The following is a 21,483-nucleotide window of genomic DNA, read 5'->3' as shown; positions in this document are numbered from 1 at the left end:
CTCCACTTTTGCTCTGTGAAATCCCACAAAGATGAGCTTACTCCAAGAAACCAACCAGAATCACGTTGATGATGTTGGTGATGATGGTGTTGATGGCGGTGGTGGTGTGAATGCCCTTTCTAAATGCTGTGATCCATTTTCAAAAACAGCAGGATGTCACTGTGTTAATGGAACTTGGTACAGTGAATACTGTTGGTATTTGGAGAGAATGAATCAAAGAAAGTAAAACAGAGCAACAGTGGATGCAGCTTGAGAAATTAAATGACTTCTTCAGAAACAGCCTAAGAAACAGAACCTCTGGCCAGAGACTTGTGTGATATTTACTACCTTTATCTGGATTTTAGCTCCTGAATTGTTCTGGGCCAACTCAACAAAAGCTACAAGGCACGTACTCCTTTGCAGCACTGAACTATTTTCTCACACTGATGAAAAATCCTTGTAGCTTGGTCTACCCAAAGAGAAGCTCCTGAAATAAAATGAAGTCATTAAAAATTGGGTAACAAATAAACTGAAAATCTCTATGGAACTTTTCCCTGTCCAATACATAGTAATAACTGCCCTAAAAGACCAAAGAAAGTATTTTTCTTTTTAGAGTTTACCCCTCTAAACAAAATGAAAGACAAAAATACACGATAATGCGTCCTGTAGATTCTAATGTATGCTACCTATTACCAAAAGGATAAAGTAAAATTTTCTTCTAAATAAAAGCACATAAAATAATTTAAAAGATATGTACCATGAAATCACACTAGAAAAGCTCCTGTTTATTTGAATACAGTCTCTTCAATCTTTCTTTGCCTTTTATGAGTAGATATTTGTGCCTAAAAAGAAACTTGAATTCTAAAAGAACAGGATACCCTGGAGTATAAATACAGGACCAGATACACTTATCTTGTTGATCGCTTCTAAAACCCTACGTGTTCCACTAGTGAGCAGGAACAGTAGCAATATTTTTCCTAGTTCAAAAAGAAAACAATGAGTTATGCAAACATTTCCAGGATAATCAAGCAGAAATTTGGTGAAATGAACCATGAAGAATTTTTTTTTAACAATGCAAGAAAATAGTCACTGATTTGAATAGTAATCAAATCACTAACAGCTTCTAAATTCTGCTCCTGTAATAGTAGGGGAACGGATGGAGTTAGACAGAACTATAAATGGAAAAGGAATGAGCCTTCCACCAACTAAGTGACTGTTTACACTGACAATTTGTCAGATCAGTCAACAATCCTTGGGCCAGATAAAAACAACTGCATTACAGAGGATGCATTCTTCTATGATTGATTCTGACATTTCTCACCCTCTTCCCACCAAAATAAATCTACACCTCCATAAACATGTGCGTACATCTGGAAATGGCAGGGGAGCATGCATTGGAAATTAATCACTCTTTTGTTAAGGGTCTCTGCCTTCTTGTGGCTCTGCTTTAAAGTCAGAATAGCCATGGAGGAGTAATAAGCATTATCAACTTACTGAAAGTTTATCAGATCTTTCTTGTCTGCGACTCAGACTGTGAGACAGGAAGTGGGAAGGACAGAAAGTGAAGACAGAACAAGAAGGGGTGGGAGGAACCTCAGAGACAAACAGCCCTCCATACCGCATTGCATGCCCTGACAGCCAGCACTTGGGTTGCTGGCCAGTGCATGAGTGAGTTGCCCTGCAAGCACAGTTCCCAGTGTAAATACCATCGCTGCCACCACCAGCTACTCAGAAGACAAAGGACCAAATTCTTGCCTTTGTGACAAATTTGGTCACATATAAATGGAAACCGTGCATGATACAAGTTTCTTTGGTGAAAAGGAAGAATGCCAGTGCTCTCTGCCATCTGATTTGTTCAGGTCCCAGAAAGAAATTTTGATCTGACAGAAATCAGGGCTAATGTTCTATTGGATCTAATTCATTTCACATTCACATTATGGTAGGCAGAGCTGCGGGCGCCTATTTCTTTACTGCTAGATGTAAACAATACATATCTTGCTTGTCCTAAGAATCGATCGTTAATTACTCTCTAAGCAGAAAGACTGATGCGGTGGTGATGGTGATAGTGGTTTTCTCTTGCCATAATGGTTAAAAGTTAGCCAATGATTTCATACATGGATGACACAATGGCTGTCTTTCCAAGAGATGGAAATAGATTCAAGCAGCTGCAGGTACAAATCTTCTGTAGTAAATGATTCTATTTCATCACTATCGAGAGCTTACCCAGTGCAGCTCTACCCTGCAGCAATTGCACCTGCAGAAGTTACTTTATTCCTAAGTGTTCTGATCTCTAGATGAGTGTTGTTTGGGAATTTGGCCAGTTAAAGGAGAGGTCCTGAGTATAAGCTGTTCGAAAGTCACTGTCCCATTATAGCAACTATTCCAGGCAAGTTCAAGTACACATCCTAAGTCAGGACGGTCTGGAACATGCTGTGGGGGAAAATGGGCCCCTTAGGACAGCTGTCAGAGACGTCTGCACACACATTCAGTCTGGTTCGTCTTTCTGCTATCAATACTTGGATGATTTAACAGGTAGTGATCTTAGTCCAAAACATCATCCTTGAAGTTTATTTCCCTAGGCCTCTCCCTACCTGCCCACTGTACTGCTAATATATTTGCTGGCATACAGGAACTTCAGTTAAAGAGTAAAAGATGTTTGGATGCTAACCAATATTTACACTGCTGCTGGGTGTGAGTCTTTCAAAGGCCTCAAAAATCTGCATTTTGTTGATCTACCAATTTCATTTCTAATAATTTTTCCAAAGAAAATAACTAGAGATTTGTGCAAGGATTTAGCTACAAGGATTCTTATTGTAGAGTTGTTTTATAATATAAAGAAAAATAAGCAAGCCACCTGAATATACAGCTATATGAAATCTTTAAATAATTTATGGGGAACCCATGCACTACCTTATTTTGCTATCATTTGATTGTAATAACTGTCTCTAAAGACATAGAAAAATATTTATAGCATAGCATTCAGTGAAAAGGGTTGGAATGCACCATTTTGTACTATATAAACTGTAAGGGAGAGAAAAACTGAAGAGACACACGCCCCAACACTAAGAGGAATGATACGTGAGGAACGGGATTAGTGGTGCCCTTCTCTAGTCTTATCTCTGCTTTTATGTATTTTCCAAATAATCTGCAATAAATATGTATTAGTTTTATATTCAGGGGAAAAAAAAAGTAATTTCCAGAATAACAAAGTAAATTTAGGAGCTCAGATGCCAGTCCTGGAAGCTCCGAGCTATTTGAGAGCAAAGGTTTGCAAACTAAGGTGCGTGTTGACTTTGTATTCTGTTAAACGGAAATGCGTGCTGTCGCTACTTTTGTGTTCACACATTATAATGCTCCAGTTCCCTTAAGTGGTTGAAAACAGATACGTTTTTCTCAGGAAGTTTTGGATGAGTATATACTGTGGCGGGTGGATTAAAGCAAACAGCCAAGGAATAAAAGTGTTGGCCAAGGAGGAACATGTAGGCAGAACAGTTTCCTGCTGGTGTTGCGCTCAGAATTCCTGGGCATGAGGACTAAGGGTGACAGTTCCTTTGACCGTGTTCACGGACTGACCTTCCTTCCGCCCGGACAGCCTGTGGCCCACGCGTCCAGGTGCCGGGGACACGCGTGCCCGGGGGACCCAGCAGAGTGGGTGCCGGCGCCTTCGGGGGCGGAGAGCCCAGGGCTGGGTACCAGTGCCGGCAGGAAGTGAGGCATCTCAGACTCCAAGCGGAAGACAGCGTCCTCAGAATGCAAATGGTCGCAGTAGAAAATACAAACCACGGGAGGCCGTGGGGAGGAGCAGAAGAACCATTTTACACTGGTTTTTGGAGGCGGCAGAGTATCAGAGCCGTTGCACCGAACGGAGCGGAATCGCGGCGCGGCGCTTAAGCGCGGGCCACCCCCCGGGCGCCCGCGTCTCCCAGACGCAGACACCGCAGGATCCTCGCCTTCACGGTGGTTATGCTCTAAGCAGTCGCTGCAAACACTGAATTCGTGAGCTTGGAGCCGTTAGCCCTACGGGAGACACGGGTTCGGTTCCTCTGGTCACAGGAGTGAACCCATCAACACCCGGCCTTGTTGAATCTACGTTGTCGTTGACTGGTTAACACTGAACTCGCAGCCTTGCACCCTGTAAGTCAGGCCTGAGCGAAGCTGACCTGACACGCGGGCTCTCCCCACGAGGCCCACCGCCACCTGCTAGCACTCAGGCGCAGGCCGCAGCGCTGTGCTTGGGGGCCGTTTCAAACAACCGGATCACCAACGCAAAGCACGAAAATGCAGAGGCAGCACTAGGGAGACCCCCCACAAAGGACACCTGTTTACTTGTGGGGCTGAAACAAGGTGATCAGAGTGTCCCCTGGGAGCAGGGGCATCAAGCAAGCAAACTTCCGCCTGCTCCACACAGGTGCGTGTCCGCGAATGACCGCGAAAGTGCGGTGAGTACCCCTGCGGGATGATAAGGACATTTGAGCAAGTGAATCGGCAGATACAGAAGCTTCAAATGACACAGATGGACCGCAGTGGTAACCCTCTTCCGCCAGTTGTCGAAAAGACACGTGACATAATTCCTGTCGAGCATTTGACAGGTATATACTAAACATGAGCTCGAAGAATCACTGCCTTTGTAAGAAGTGTGAAGTCCCTGTTAAAGCGTTGGGTATGGAATGGTGTATAGCTCCATGTACTCTATTTCTTCTTCTTCTTTTTAATTTTTTTGTGGGGGAAGGTAATTAGGCTTGCTTATTTACTTTTGGTGGAGGTACTGGGGATTGAACCCAGGACCTTGTGCGTGCAAAGCATGCACTCTGCCCCTAAGCTATACCCTCCTCCCTCTCCCTATGTCCTCTAAATAAATACTTTAGAAAGGCGATTACAAAAGCAACCTAACGTTAACACTAACTGATAAACCCGCAAAAATTTTTGGTCATGATTTTTTTCAAAAGAGCTGAAAATAACACTTCCAGCAGTTTCTGTGTTTTCTGCAGCAGGCTTGTTCAGTTATAACTACGACCTTTGGGAGACCTGGAGGTGGGAGGGGGGAATAAATTAATTGTTTTGCAATAAAAAGTGCTTTGATAGAGATAATTCACCCTTGTTTAGAAGTAAATAGTGCGATTTCCTTAATAAAATATTAATAGGAGTGCTTTGGTGTAATTTTTTTTTCTTAACTTTTAAGAGCCACCTTGTTTGGCATTTATTTTTATTTAGTTGTAGTAGTAAACACAAGGGATCCTTTCATGGGGCATGGAATTTCCTTGCCAGAAAGTAAATATTGAAGGATTATATAAGAAGCTATAAAGTCAATTTCCTGAGAGATTTTCTAGGAAGATGTTTACCTACCCAAGCCAAATGGATTGAGAGCATTTAAAAATTAACCTTCCTTCCAAATGTGACAAGGTGGGCATTTTCCTCTGAATTATTCTTCACAATTCTCTGCAGTATTTCAATCCTCTCCTCCTTTGGAGTTCAAAACCTGGCCAAACTTTTGCTGTTGTTCTTAATCTAAAATGTCTGTAAAGCTCCATCCACAGTAGCTATAACATCTCTCTCAAGCGTCCCAGCTCCCAGACCCTCTCTGCCCGCGTTCCTGATTTCTGTTTATGGGATCGCCATTCTTGCAGTCACTCAGGCTTAGAACCTTGGATACACCTTTGTCTTCTTCCTCTTCCTTGGCCCCTGCCAATCCATCCAATTACTTCTTCCTAATGAGACCACATTCTCAGTGTTTGTCCCCATCTCTCCATCCTCATGGCTCTTTTTCAAGTCGAGCCCCTTAATTCTCTTTTTTTTTTTTTTTTTTTCATTTTAAAAATTTATTTGTGCATTTATTTTACAACATCATATTTTTTAAATTGAAGTATAGTTGATGTACAATATTATATGTTACAGGTATACAATATAGTAATTCACAATTTTTAAAGGTTATACTCCATTTATAGTGATTATAAAATACTGGCTCTATTCCCCATGTTGTACTACACAACCTTGTAGCTTATTTTATACCTGATAGCTTGTACCTCTTAATCCTCCACCTCCATCTTGCCCCTCCCCCTTCCCTCTCCCCACTGGTAACCACTAGTCCTTCAAGACCCTTAATTCTTATTACCAAAGCCAAGGCACTTGCTTTGTAACCACCACCCATCACCACCCTCCAAACCATCCTACCCACAGCTACCAAATTCATTTTCATGAAGGACTATTTTACTATCACACCCCGCTCAGAATTCTTCAATGGCTCCCCAGTGCCCAAGGAATACAGTGCTGACTCTCCTCTGCCGAGCAGGGAGAATCTTCAGGGACCTGTCTACAATCCTCCCTCACAACCACGTCCCTCACAGCTGCCTTCCATGAAGCCTGGGCCAGGCCGACCTCTTGTACCTTCCATCCTTGTACCCAGAAAGCCTGACCTTGGTCCTCTCCAGCTACGTTCCTTCCGCTCGCATTCTCCTCTCCCCTGACTCTCGGGTGCCTCACCACTCAAGTTCATTTTAAGCCCAACTCAAATACCACCTCCTTCCTGACACCTTTCCGAATTCAGGCCACCACAGCCACCTCCCTCCTGAGGGCACAGGCTCTGAACCAGACGACAGCCTGGCTGTGCTGTCATTCAGGGGTTTAGGACCAGATTCTTCAACAAGGTCGGAAGGGATTCTGTGTACCTTCGGGGGGGGGGGGGGGCGGGAAGTGAAACACCCAAAAGGAATGAAACTTGAGGTGGAGAGATACCAACTGTATCCCAGGAGTGCTGTGGGCAGGAAAACAGGGGTCCTTTTCTTGGTAATCACCTCCAAACCTCTTTTTTCTTTCCTTCAGGTAGTCATTCCCTGTAAGAGAACTGAAGAACCATGCCTCCAACTCTTGTAAAAGGCCTATCTTTTATCTGCAGGTGGGGGACCTACCCTCCTCTGATATTTCAGATAAAATGGGAAACTCTGTTTGGGCTCTGAAAACATCACAGTGACAAAGCAGCAGGATTTCTGATGAGAGGGCCTTGGGGAATCACTCGAGGGGTAAAAGACCATCTCGTTCCAGGACAGAACCAGTCACATGGCTACGAGGTGGGGACCTGAAATGCCTCAAGACAGCGTGGTCCTGTGCATTCGAAGGACTGAGGTCTCGCTGCTTCCTGGAGGGCAAGACATTCTGTAGAAAAGGACAAGGTGAGGAAAGAATTTAAATAGGAAACCATGGGTTTGAGTGATTGCTATGAGGTTCACCAAAGTCAATGCCCCGCCCTCAAAGATATCCCTGAGATTAAATGAACCAGAAAGTTAGGAGAGGCGGAGAGGAAGAAACTCATTGCTCAACAGATTTCATCATTGGCTTCCTGAAACTAAGGTTCAGGGTTTAAGTAGTAAACTCTTTTGTTTGTTTGTTTTATGAGGGGGAAGTAATTGGGTTTATTTATTTGTTTATATTTGGAGGAGGTACTGGGGATTGAACCCAGGACCTCATGCATGCTAAGCATGCACTCTACCACTGAGCTATACCCTCCCCCCAAAAGTAGTGAACTCTTTAAAAAGAGGAAGCAAAAACTTCAGGCCTCTGAATAACTGCCACCTCTCACTGTCCACCTGCGTCTGGAAAAGAAGCAGGCAGAAAGGCTTAGAGAGATATGGTGGTGTCCCTGGCACTGTTATTACTCTTTGGTTATTTTTCTTATTATTTTTGAAACCCTACATGTGATGAGAAAAGTGATGAGAAACTTTAGAGGAAAAAGAAAACATGATGTTCTTCATTAATTTCTTTTTTTAATATGTAGCTTCCATCCCAAGTGAGGTTTTGGTGCAATTGTTTGACGATTACTATGAATGCCCTTGAGAAGCGTGTATCCGAGGAAGCAGGCTTTTTTTTTTTTTGTCAACCCCTGAATATCTGAATTCCAACAACAAACAATCTGGATGTGAATTCAAAGGCATTAATGCAGGGAAGTCCTGAAAACCTGCTTCCCAAAGGATTTATCTCCCTTTTGATGCAAGGTTAATTGAGGAGGTGATGAAATTCTATGACTTAGGACATTGGAAAAATAAAATGAAATTCAGACTCTACAGTTCATCCGGATTTCTCTGAACTAAATTGGCTACCCTTTGGGTGTGATGACTTTTTTTAAGTTCTAGAATTTTTTTTAAATGTAATTGTATATAGCAAAAACAAAGGTTTTAGGCAGTTCTCTGTTCTCTGTGCTCACTTGGTGAATTTTACATCTATTTATTTTCAGTGACTGCTCTGAATTTAGGCGTTCCATCCAGCTTCACTAGATTGCAAATTCTCCAAGGAGCAAGAGCAGAAAAGTGGTAAAACTTGTCCCTGATTCAAAATCCTCTCTGGAAAGTGATGTTAAGGATACTGAATCATTTGGTAAGTGGAAATGAAATATGATCATTTCCACTGCCTGCAAGATATGATGTACCACCTGAAAATGAAAGCATGACTAACTTGACTCTTGAATTCACGTGAAAATGTTACAGCTTGTTCCAATCCTCCATTATCCCATCTCAAGGCTAAATCAATACAATATCTTTACTTTAATACTGAGTACAGAAAAGAAAAAAACAGGACCTATTTATTTGGGTGATTGGACAAAGGGACAAAGAGAAATCGCCCCTCCCCTGGTCTTCAAATGACAGTTTCATGACCTGAGACTTCTTCCTCAGCACAGCTAAGACTGACGATGCGTGAGAAGTCAGGGTTGTTTGTTTTCTCATCTTGAGTCTGTGCCTGACCAGGGAGACATATTTAGTCTTGGGCTTGTTGCTTGGGGGAAGTTTTAGTGTCTACTTAGACCTCAGGCAGAATGTGGGCAAGTCAGATGTGCAAGACAGAAGCCCCACCTCCTGGCTGCCCTTCTAAGGCTTCTTGCAGTGCACCCTCCCCCCCATCCCCTCTGCTACACTTGAACCTCTGTCTGTCAGAGAAAGACTAGTTTTCTAGTCCACTGGTCTTTGTCCCCAAAGGCAGAAAGTTTTCCAGTATGCTTGGGAAGAAAAGATTTGGCAGCAATGGAAATCAAAATATTTCTCTAGTCAGTACAGAGTTTTCTGTCATCCATCGTATCCTTCTAAGCCAAAGCACACTTGCTTAATAAGCCCTGTACTTATCTCTCTCTTTGTGGGGAAGAAAATATAACAATACCTTATGCTGAAAAAACTCCATACACAGGCTGACAATTGCATCTTTTTCTTCCCAGCTCCAAGCTTGGATAATTATTAACAGAACTTCTAAATCTATTTATCTCTAACATTTGCAAGCTCTATCATCATCCCCTTTGGGTATTTTAATTAATCAATTCATAACTCAAGCTATAGCTTCCATGTACCCAATATATTTTGTATTTGTAACACTATATAAAGTTTCTCTTAAGTCTACTAGGTTTTGTTTGTCTCAGAGACCAGGTATGGACAACCACCATCTTTGTTGCTAGTTGATATGAGCACAGAAACATAAGCAATGGGATATGATAACCAAAATGCTTTCTTTTATCCCCAAGTGGAGAGGAAAAGGTGAAGGTTTCCAGTACCGTAATAAGAAGATGTTAGGTGAACCTAACATAAACTTATATAAGGGATGCCCCTTAAATCTACATCTGAGTTTTGTGACAAAGGTAAATAAATCATATTGAACTGAGAAACACAGTCCACAACAGCTGGTAATTGGAAGTAAGGGAGAGTTGAAGTGGGGGTGAATTTTAGAATAAAATGTGTTCATGGAAAGTGGAAGAGATGTCATTTGTCACCAATATGTTGTCCACCTTGGGAGACAAGCCAGAGCAGGATGTTTGCAAGTCACTCTCGGATGTCAGAGATGTCTCAATTTGCATATGAAGATGCCTTTTGAACTCTTGATTTCTTAGCTGAAATGAAACAGCACATTTTTCTCACAATGGCTTCTTGAGAAAATTTTTTCTAACTACTTTTTCCGTTCATACACTGACAGTTAAACAATGCATGTTGAAAGGAGGGTAAGAAATCAAGACCACACTGCACCCTCTCCACTTCCACCCTCCTCTTATCTCTCCCCTGACGCTCACTTCCCTTTTTCTTTCGATTGCCCTGTTCTGGTCAGTCATGAAGACATGGTTGATTTCATGCTTTAGTTCATTTCCATGCGATAATCCTATTTCTGAAAATTAAATGACAGTGAAAGAAAAAAAAAAAAAAACACAACCTGAACAAGACAGAGATCCATAAAATAAGTGACTGAAGCCACAGGGTCAGCGTTAGGGATTTTCATTCTCTAATCTAATCCTGGGAAGAAAATTCATTCGCCTTCCTTTGTCTCATGTCCGTTTGTAAAAACCTTGTTTTATGTATGTGTGTTTCTGTTTTTCAAAAGTCATCATAAACAGAATCGTGGACTAGTATCTCCCTTTTATAATGAAAATAACTGTGCTTGAATCTCAGAAACAGCTGGTGGGGCAGGAGTTCTTATTCTCCCATTTCAGAGATGAGCAGACCAAAGTCAGAGACGTGATTCTGCGGGGTCACTTCTGCTGACTGTACATCCCGGGATATCCTCACTCCAGCACCCTGCTTCTCAGGAGTGGGGATGAATCACCGAGTTTCTTGTGTGACCGAGGGACTGGTAACTCCTTTTTAAGCCAGTGGGTGGGCTGTGGGAAAATGCAGGAAGATTTGCCTTGGCATCTGAAGTAAAGAGAAGAGGCAGGTAGATGTCTTAGCTCATGGGTTGGGCGGTTTAAACCACAGACAGTTACTTTCTCACAGTTCTGGAGGCTGGGTAGTCCAAGATCAGGGTCTGGCTACCAGGGTTTGGTTCCTGGTGGGAGCTCTCCCGGCTTTCAGATAGCTGCTTTCTCGCTGTGTCCTCCCAGGGCAGGGAGAGAGGGAGAGAAGAGAGAAGAAAGAGAGAGAGAGGGAGGGAGAGGGAGACCGTGACCACTCTGGTCTCTTTCTCTTCTTAGAAGGACACTAATCTCATCATGTGAGTCCCACCTTCATGACCTCATCAAAACATAATTACCTCCACAAAGTCCTACCTCCAAATACCATTGCACTGGGGGTTAGGGCTTCAGCGCATGTATTTGGGGGGGACACACACATTCAGTCCACAATAGTTTAATGCAAATGTATGTGCAGGGTAAATTATAAAACACAGTAACTAGTAGAAATACAGAGTTATCAGATGAACTTAGAAATTGCCTGGCCAGTTTCTCTCTCTACCTAAGGAGACCTGCTGATCCTCACACTTGACTTTAAAAACTGAGATGAACCAAGCTGAGCCTGCCATGTTTTTCCTTCCGTGCGCCAGGATCCAGCAACAGCTACCTGGCTCCGCCGCCTCTGTATGTCTGCTCCCCTCATACTTTCCAGATTCCACAGAGATAGCACAGAGCCACCTCTCCTTCCGCTGTATCTTGCTGCCGTTCACCACATTTGTCGCAGCAACATCTTAGCAACGACACCACTGCAGCCTTCTGGGGAGCATCAGTGTCTCCCCTACCACCAGGAACAGGTCCTCACGGCCAGCCAGTGGCTAATGCAACTCCAGTGTCCCACTCTTACTGACTCCCAGCATACTTCTGCTGCTGGCAGTGTCTTGGGTTGAGTTTCCTAGAAGCAGAACCAAGGACAAAATTCAGCTGCATTGGATTTACTGAGGGCGTGCTCTTCAGGAAGCACCGGGAAGGGGTGGGAAGCGTCACCATAAGGAAAGGGAAGGAACAGAGCAAAGCTGCTGTCTCGGAAAACTCAAGCGTAGCCTGAACCCTGGGGAAATGGGTGTCTTGGAACCTAGATTGCATTGTGGTGTTGTCCCACCTATGAAGCTGTGGGGTCAGGGTTTGTACCCTAATATCAGTCATACCCTAATCCAGGCAATATTGAATCTGGAACTGTATGAATTGTCTGTGCCTTGGAGTCAAGCGGACCTCAGTCTCAAGCTTTCGCTTGTTCCTAGGTCTTTGATCTTGGGCAAATTATTTACCTCTTCCAAATGAAAAGAAACTAACATATCTAACATACGTGGACAATATACTCTCTCCAGTGCTATAGGGGGCATTATAAATGTTCATCCCTGGTCCTCTGCCTCCATCCCAGCACACTCAGGACTGTCTGAATTGCGGCAAATTAGTTACCCTTTCTGAATACGAATAAAATGTGTCATTTCTCCCTTCCTGCAAATCTCATAAAACAGTTACAGCACACACACACACACACACACACACACACACACACACACACACACTCATACAAATGAGAGTGCTTTATTTTTATTGTTGTGAAATATACTCAACATAAAATTTACCATTTTAACAATTTTTAAGTGTACAGTTCAATATTAAGTATATTCGCATTGTTGTGCAGCCAGTCTCCAATCTTGTAAAACTGAAACTCTGTATCCAGTAAGTAACAACTTCCCAGTCTTCCCAGCCCCCCACCCACAGCCCTTGGCAGCCACCATCTACTTTTTGTCTCTGTGCATTTGAATAATCCAGTTACCTCATAGAAGTGCAGTCATATAGTATTTGTCTTCTTGTGACTGGCTAATTTCACCTCGTGTAATGTCCTCGGGGTTCATCCATGTTGTAACATACATCAGAATATCCTTTACTTTTAAGGCTGAATAATAAATACCCCATCTTATGTGTCTGCCACATTTTGTACATCCATTCATCCATCCGTGGAGACTTGTGTTGCTTTTGCCTTTTGGCTACTGTGAATAGTGACGCTATGAAGATATCTCTTGAAGAATGTTCTTTTAATTCTTTTGGTATATACCCAGAAGTGGGATTGCTGTATCATAGGGTGATTCTGTTTTTAATCATTTGCGGAATCACCATACTGTTTTCCACAGCAGCTGCACCATTTTACATTCCCACCAACAGCACACAAGTGTTCCAGTTTCTCCACATTCTTGCCAACACTTGGTATTTTCCAGTTTTGGGGGGCGGGAGGTATAGTAATCATCTCGATATGTGTGGAGAATAATTTTAAAACTAGTTAGTACCATTAAAATAATATTTTGTTACTCTGTAATGGGTTAATTTTATGTGTCAACTTGGCTTAGCTAAAGGATGCTCAGACAGCTGGTAAAACATTATTTCTGGGTATGTCTGTGAGGGCGTTTCTGGAAGAGAACAGCATTTGGATTGGAAGACTGAGTAAAGATCATCCTCACCAATGTGGTTGGGCATCACCTAATCCATTGAGAGCCTAAATAGAGCAAAAAAGCACAGGAAAGTTGGTGCAAAGTCCATAGGGGTGTTGATAAGCTCTGACGTATTCCTGGAAATCTGAACCTGACATATTCCTGGAAATCTAAGAGACCATGCTCATGACTAGGGGTCTGTGGATGCTGGGTAAAGAACTGAGAAAGCCCTAAGCTCTCACCTGTGCATGACCCTGAGCCTCTGGGCAAGGAGGAAGTGAAGGCTAAGGCAGAGTTATAAACTGACTGGCAGAATGTCGAGGGCTTTCCCTAACACACACATAGTATAGCTCAGTAAAGAATGAGATTCTTACTGATTCCAGGTATTTAGGTTAATCTTTGTTCAATCATTAGCTAGATTGAACTAAAGGAAATCATGTTTAAAGAACTAAAAGAATAAACAAGATTATACTGTACAGCACAGGGTAATATACACAAGATCTTGTGGTAGCTCACAGTGAAAAAAAATGTGACAACGAATATATGGCTGTTCATGTGTAACTGAAAAATTGTGCTCTACACTGGAATTTGACACAACATTGTAAAATAACTATAACTCAATAAAAAAAAAGTTAAGAAAAAGAAAAAAAAAAAGAACTAAAAGAGACGAGAACAATGTATCCCGAAATAGAAAATATATATAAAGGGACAAAAATATTTAAAAAAAAATAGAAATTCTTGAGTGGAAAAGAAAAGAAAAATTAACTAGGGAGGCTCAACAGTAGATTTGAGTAGGAAGAAGAAATAATTGGCAAACTTAAAGATTTTATCTTGGCTTTTCTTCCACCAAAAAAGTGAAAGCTATGGAGAATATTGTGGAAAACATTTTTGTTGCTTTCTTAACTTAAAAAAAACCCAAACTTATTAAAAAAAAACTTATAATAGTATAAAGATTCCCATATACCTTTTACTCAGTTTCCCCAACTGTAAATAGGCTACACATTTGCATTCTCATTTCTTTATCTCTGTCTGTCTCTCTCTCATACGTACACACATATACATAAATTTTTCCTGAACTAATTGAGAATACAAATATGATGCTCTAAATATTTTTATGGGTATTCTTAAAATACAAGGACACTATATAATCACAGCACCACCATCTACATAATGAAATTAACACCAATACGTCATCATTATCTAGTCCACAAGACCAAGAGTAAAAAAGCCTGTTATTTTGCATAATATTTCTTCATTTTGATGAATATGATAAAAAATATAATTAACAGCAGAAAGAAACTTCAAACTATTGTAAATTAATCAGCACTCTGTATTCCATAACTCACCTCAATGCTTCAGCTTGAACAAGAAAGAACGTTCTTCTGTGAGAGAGAGAGAGGGAAGGAGAGAGAAAGAAGGTGAAAGAAAATGAAATCGTTAAGAAAAGTTTCAGAACAAAAGGAATCCCTTTCCTATAGCCACACACTTTATTTAAAGCATAAAAATCTCAGAAATATTAACTCCTAGACCCAATCCAGTAGAAGTAACCAGTATCCATGCATAAATAGGCCACTCTAGTAACAGTATGATGTCTCTCGGTATCGAATGTCTCTTTCCAGACTTGAAATTCTGGCTTCACCTTTGCACACTGCATAGCCTGAAGCTTTTGCAAAACCAAACTGTAAATGGTTGTCACTCAATTTCCCCATGAAAAAGTTTTCACCCTAAGAGAACTTATCACTTTTCCTTCTTCATTGCCTGATTTCTAGCTGGTCATCTTAGCAGTTTAACTGCTGGGCATCTCAGTTATTTCATGACTGTAGTGTCATTCTGTTATCATTTATTTTGCTAATTATTTTCCAATAAATGTAATTCAGTCAACAAGTAAACATCTCCTTCATGCAAACACTTAGCATTCGTAATCATAATCATTATTTTGGGGAGAAAATTTTCCATTATATAACTGTAGCATCATACTACAAATTTCTCAGAACTATATGCACAAAATCTAGGAGTGCATTTGCAGTGGTGACCTCATCAAGTTTCACATTTTATTATTTCTAAAAATTATGCAGAGGTTTGATGAACATGGCAACGATGCATTAGGCTTCTACTTCGTCTGTGAATCATGTGGTTTGTGATATTTTACTCTCTAGTTCAGTTCACCAAGATTTCATAAAAATTTTTTAAGGATTAGCTCTGAATCAGATGGAGTTTTTATAAGTCACAACAATATTTTAATTAACCTAAAGGACATATAGATTGATTCTTTTGAATTTACCTTGTAATTCTTGTGTAGTCTCCTTTTTCTATGCAGATTTATCATGCAGCTCCATATGCCAAAGAGATGGAATAATATAGCAGGCAAGAATTTTTAAACTAACTTTATTCAACACCCTCATTTGGAAGGCAACTGAGAAGGGTGCAGAGAAACTAAGCCTCCGGGTTTCCCAACACCAGGTCTACAGTTACACACAAAGGGACTTGCAGTATTCATGAAGACAGTGTCTACTGCAAAAAAGAAAGAAAGATAGAAAAGAAAAGGAGAAAGGCACTAGCACAGACTATGTTCTTAACAGAATAGAAGAACGTCCTGGATTCGGGAGGCTGATCTGCTCGTTATGAATGCACTTTGGAGAGGACGGAGTCTACAGTCAACCATCAGGACCCATCCCTCAGACCAGGTGAGCTGTCCAAGTCATGATTACCTTCTGCAGCTGCACCTTTAACTATTTAACAAACAGGCCATAAATATCATAACCATAAATGATTATCATTTTGCAATATATGTTTAGCACCTTAAATTTATATACTGTACACCTTAAATTTATACAATGTTATGTGTCTATTTCTTATCTCTCAATAAAGCTGGGAAATTTCAGAAGAAGAAAGAAATTTTTAAAAAAGGAAAGAAGGTTGGTTCATTCAGCAATTTGTTCAGGTAATGTTTACTGATTACTTCCTATTACTGAGCACTCAGCTAGGTCGTTTCATCTGTGTGATCTTATTTAATCCTTATAATTATTTAAAGAAACACAATTTCTATTCTATGTGCAAATCCTTGCTCTAAATGCTACAGAGTTTAAGAGTTAGGATAAGAGGAGGAAAGATGGAAAACACATGTATACATGGACCCTCAGGTACCTGTGTGCTAGTTGTCTATTTCTAGGTACATAATGAGGTCACTAAAAACTTAATGACTTAAAACAACAATAGTCATTTATTATCTCTCAAAGCATCTGTGCATCAGGAAATCAGGCAGGACATGGCGGAGACGTGTGGATCTCTCCTCCTCAATGCCGGGGGCCTCTTTTGGAAGAAGACTCAAAGGCTGGTGATTGAAATCACCAGAAGATTCATTCACACAGGTCAGGTGTTGATGCTGGCCGTTGGTCACAGATCTAGGAGCGTCCTAGGCTTCGTTACAAAACCAGCTCTGGGTTCTGAGGGTAAGATCACAGGGGGGTGGGGGGAAGGAGCACTCCCCTTTCTATGATCTAGCCCAGAAGCCACCCTTCAGCCACACTGCCCTAAGTCAGGAGGAGGGGACATAACCTCCCACAGCCCCATCTCTGGGTGGGAAAAATGTCAGTCATATTGTAAGAAGAGCATGTGGGGTGGGATCAAATACATAAGAGCAGCCAACGGTGGGAGATACAATTTCCCACAACCTTACACTCTCGTAAAGGGCTTAGGGTGGGCCCTGGATTGGGCAACACCAGGAACCATGTCTCCTGTCAGGACTCCAGGGAAGGGAAGGATCAGAGGTTGCTTCTGAGTAGGGGTCGAGGCAGGCTTCAAAGAGGAAGCCATGTTTGAGTTTTATCCTGATTGGACAGAATTTCAGTTCATTTATTCATTGTGCCTACTTGGTGTATGGACGGTAGCATGCTAAGTGGAAAAGGTAATGGAAATTTCTACTTCCAAAGGCTCAAAGCTGACAGTGACCCCTAGACAGGGGGTCAGGACTCCTCAGCGGTGAAGAGCCCATTGCACTCTTGCTTGCACGAGCTGTCCGTCTCGTGCTGCTGGAAGCTTACTGTGCTGCAGACTCGTGCCTCACTCCTTCCCGGCTCCCTTGTCTCTGCTCCTACAGATGGCGGACCAGGGGACACATACCACTAGGGAATTTGGGGACCAAGCTAGAAACTGTTTTATATTACTAAGGAGAAAAAAAATTATGTAAAATACAGTGAATGAAATGAAAAAGTCAATTTGTGGACCATTGAGTTGCCAGTTTTTTTAATCCTCAAGAAAACCAAATCTCTTTGTGAATTCAAGAATTCAAAATATACAGAAGCAAATCTTTTTATACTTTCCATTTTCTGTTTTATTTCACCCTTTCCCATTCCTTCTCTCTCCGTCTCCATGCGATTCCACAGAGGATAGAGATCAAAAGCTGTTACTTGTTGATGAGGAAATACACAGGCAAATCTAAATGAGATTTACAGTAATTAGTAATTGGACCAAAGAAACTAGGAATGTCAAAGTCATGGTTGTGATTTTTTTTAAATCCCATCAATTATTCTGTCTCTGAGCAAATGAAACTGAATGCACTAGGGCATTGGGTTTTTTTAGTAGCTCCAAGTCTTACATTTTATTACAGAACAACTTCCTAAAAATAGGATCTGCCCCAGATTTATACATCAGCAGTTCAACAAAGAAATATTCACCGTTTTTAACCCCTACACATATAAAATAACTCACTTTGGGGAACTCACTATAAATTCAAAGCCTCACCTCTGATAATGAAAAATAGACCATAATTCAACTGTGATTTCTTTTCTCATATATATGATTAGCTTATAGCTTTAGACTTGTCTTGAAAGTAGATCAACAAATACCTTTGCAGTTAAGGACTTTTTAAATTTAGTTCTAATTGATGATCAAGGCCTGGTTATTTTAAAACAGTGATTTCAAGAAGCTAACAACTTCATAGGGTGAAGACATTACTTTTCTTGTTTGGAGAATATTTTTTAACACAGAAATGGAATGGCCCTAAACTCTTCATTTCTCCTTTCTGAAGCTCTTTAGAACTGAATCAGAGATAAAGTTCAAATACAATGAAATTTTGATAAACCCGCTCATCAGGTTTAAGCAGATTCAGAGAAGAGACCTCACCACCGTGAGAAAAACTCTAGAAAGTCTGTTATGTTACCTCCCCTCTGCTTACAGGCAGTATTCTGTGCTTCACATCAAGATTTAAAGTACAAAATTATTTCTAGGTGTGATCTAAAAAGCTCAAAGGAAACCACATTTATTTGTATAGTGATGTCTAGGGTAAAACCACGCTATCAAAGGAATGTAAGACTCTACAATAAAACTGACTGATAAGAATTCCAAAATACGAGAAGTGGGGGTTGAACCACGAACAGTGACAAGACCCATTTGATATCTACATTCATGTGGAAAAAGGCAAATGGGGTATCTGAGTGCCTAGAGAACAGGAGAATTCAAAACCACCCACAGTAAGTAACTCCCTAAACACAGCAGCAAAACTGTCGGGGGTTCTGAAGATTCTGATTCACAGGTGAGAGCAAAGGGACCCACGGGAGGTCAGGAGGTGCTGAAATGGGCTTGGTTCTAGGATTCCCAGAACTTGCAGTCCTGAGCTCACTTCTAGAGCAAGCCTCTCGCTAAGGAGAAATTGAAGAGAGCAGAGTCTAAGTCGAGCAGGACAATGATACGTGGGGCAAAGGAAAGAGAAGTGCGGATACACGTGAGGAAAGCAAGCAGAGGAGACGGAGCTGAGCTCAGAAACACAGTCTCAAGCCATGTTTTAATCATTTCATCAAAACAAGAGCCTCCAGAGCAGTGAAGCTAGAAAAGACGTCGTGGTCCACCTCTGCCTCTTAGAAGTGCAGGAAAATTAACTTCACTTAAAAATGAGCAGCAGAAAAGAATTACAGTCAATTTCTATACAACATTATTATCACAAAGGAAGGAAGGATGGAATATCCTTGTATGTTTTAAACAATGAAAGCATACCAGAGAAACACACTCACAGAGCAAATAAAAACTGTTACCTAATACTTCAAAAACTAAAATAAATAATTGTAGAAATTATTAAAGAATAACACAGATCAGAATTATGAAAGCTTAGAAATAAAGTGATTGGAGAAGAAAAATACTTGAAAAAGGTGATGGGACTCAAAGAACTCAAAATAAAGGAAAACCATGCAAACCTGAATAAATACAATACAAAATGCCCTGAAGATAGTTATAAGATTGAAATAACAAATATGTTTAAACTAAAAGTGTAATTTTTTGAGGGCAAAAATAAAATCCAATGTACATATTAGGAGTCCCCAGAGCAATGAACAAAGTAATGAAAGAGAATAAATACATCTGTAATTTAAGAAAATTTTCCTGAACTAAAAAAAAAAATGACCCTGCCTTGTGTACTTTGATAAAAGTGTCCCAAAACCTTTAAAGTAGCTAAATGTTCAAAGAACAAAAGGAAACTCAAAAAAAAAAAAAAAGAGAAAAGTAAATTAAGGTATGCAGACAATGCAAAGTCACATACAGTTGCTTGAGGTGGCCTGAATATTTGACTCTGAGCTTTCCAGGGGTCACTACGGCACAGGGAATCGTAAGCCAAACCTATTGAACGTTGAGTATCTGAAATCCGAGTGAAATGTCTCCTGTGGTAGGTGTTTATAAAGAAGTTTCCCTTTAATTTAGCACCTGTACCTTCACCAATATTCTGACAGTAAACACAAGAATATTCATAAGGCATCTCTAATACATTTCTTCCAGGTGTATCTATGTCATGTCATATAAACAATTCAATAAGGTAACTTCAATGCAGAACAAAGACAAGGTGGTTTAGGTTTGACACAGAAATAAAAATAGAGTATCTAGAAAGTGGGCTGCATGGCTTTTAAGCACCTGTCCATAAAGGCGGCCTCTGAGCGCACTGGGATTGGGGAACCCTTCTTGCCAGGACTTAAAAGTGCAAGAACTCCCTGTTGTGGGGGGAGAGTACAGCTCATCAGTAAAGCACATGCTTACCGTGCACAGGGTCCCTAGGTTCAAGTCCCAGTACCTCCATTTAAAAAAAAAAAAATTTTTTTTAAGAATTTCCTATTGCCATTTAGAAGCCCACACGTGTGTGTCTGTAGTCAGCGGAGCAAGGGGTAAGGGTGTAAAAGCTGAGACACTCGAGAAAGGTGACGTGCAGAGAGGAAGGCCACCGCTCCTGCACTGACGGGGCTGAGAGCGCAGGGCACACAGGCGAGATTTCTTGCTCAAAGACACAGAAAAATGAGCAGCTGAGTCGTGAAGGTTTGTTATTTAGAACATGAAAACAATTATCTTTGTGTGGAAAATTATTTGCCAAAATCTCAGGGAAGAAAACCAACTCTCATTGAAGCACCTTTTGAGATCCAACTCTACTCGCTGACTCTCCCCAGGTAATTGACTTAATTGGCCCCAGTATAATTGACTGCGTTGACCCGCTTTACAGGCATGTTGACCATCAGCCAGTTCTCAGTTGAGGGAAGCTGTTAAAACTTCAGAGTTTTTAGTTTCTGAAGTCCTTCTTTCTGGAAACACTGGTAGAGGAAGACTTTCCAGTTGTCAGTTAAGGGCACTCTTTGTTCACTGAACTAAAACATGCGATCTGCTTATAGTAAAATCCTCCTGTTTATTCTTAGGGACTCAGGATGTGAATTTTATTAAGTCCCTTTCAATTTAGGTATGTTCAACTGAAAAGTAAGCATTTTGCTTTAATCTAAACCTTTTTTTAAAATGTAGACCCCTTCCAAATCCAATTTTAAAAAATCAGTACTTTTTAATTAAATTTCACTTTTTATGTTTTATTTACAAATTAATTAAATCAAATGTAAACATTTCACATTAAAAGTAGTAATGATAAATCTCACTAGAAGGTGCTGGTCAGATCCGCTGGTTTGACTCTGAGTTTAGGTAAATGAAAGAACAGACTGATTCCACGGGAGTACGGGCTTTGCTTATTCATTTATTTACAACAGCCTTGGCCAACAGGAATATTTTTTCCCTTAGTGAAGATCTCAGGGCCCTGTGATTGGTGATTAGACCTCCCTTCCTCCAGTTTCATCAAATTAGTGGCCCAAAGTCAGAGCTGAGGTGAGGACCCCTGATGTGGAGTTCAACCTTCAGTCTATGCACCTTTCAAACTCTCCGGGGTTAAGTTATGTCAGCTTCCTGTAATTTGCCCTGTTTCACCATCTGTCCATCTTTACCAATGCGAAACAAGAGAAATGCCTATTTAATTTAAAGTTCTTCCATGCAAAGTCCTGCGAAGATGTAAAATAGAAAAGATGCAAACTGACCATCTCACTGTGTTTCGTATCTGCAGACTCTCATTCTGATGTCAGTTCTAGGGCCAAATTCCTATTCAACCCTCACGGT

At 40.9% G+C, this 21,483-nt stretch overlaps 1 long non-coding RNA gene across 1 annotated transcript in view; it reads left to right on the top strand.

Moving 5' to 3' along the window:
* The window catches only part of LOC116660417, a 41,606-nt gene extending 24,382 nt beyond the window's left edge, over nucleotides 1-17,224 (top strand). Inside the window, exons 3-8 of the long non-coding RNA XR_004315916.1 lie at nucleotides 7,015-7,142; nucleotides 8,201-8,340; nucleotides 15,669-15,773; nucleotides 15,958-16,030; nucleotides 16,326-16,538; nucleotides 17,019-17,224. This is a non-coding gene — a long non-coding RNA (uncharacterized LOC116660417). The remainder of the gene's footprint in view (nucleotides 1-7,014; nucleotides 7,143-8,200; nucleotides 8,341-15,668; nucleotides 15,774-15,957; nucleotides 16,031-16,325; nucleotides 16,539-17,018) is intronic.
* Nucleotides 17,225-21,483: the final 4,259 nt, after the last annotated feature.

The sequence above is a fragment of the Camelus ferus genome, chromosome 29 (assembly GCF_009834535.1).
Source record: "Camelus ferus isolate YT-003-E chromosome 29, BCGSAC_Cfer_1.0, whole genome shotgun sequence".
NCBI lineage: Eukaryota > Metazoa > Chordata > Mammalia > Artiodactyla > Camelidae > Camelus > Camelus ferus.
The sequence above is the reverse complement of the archived record's forward strand: the minus strand, read 5'-3'. Positions and strand labels throughout refer to the sequence as shown.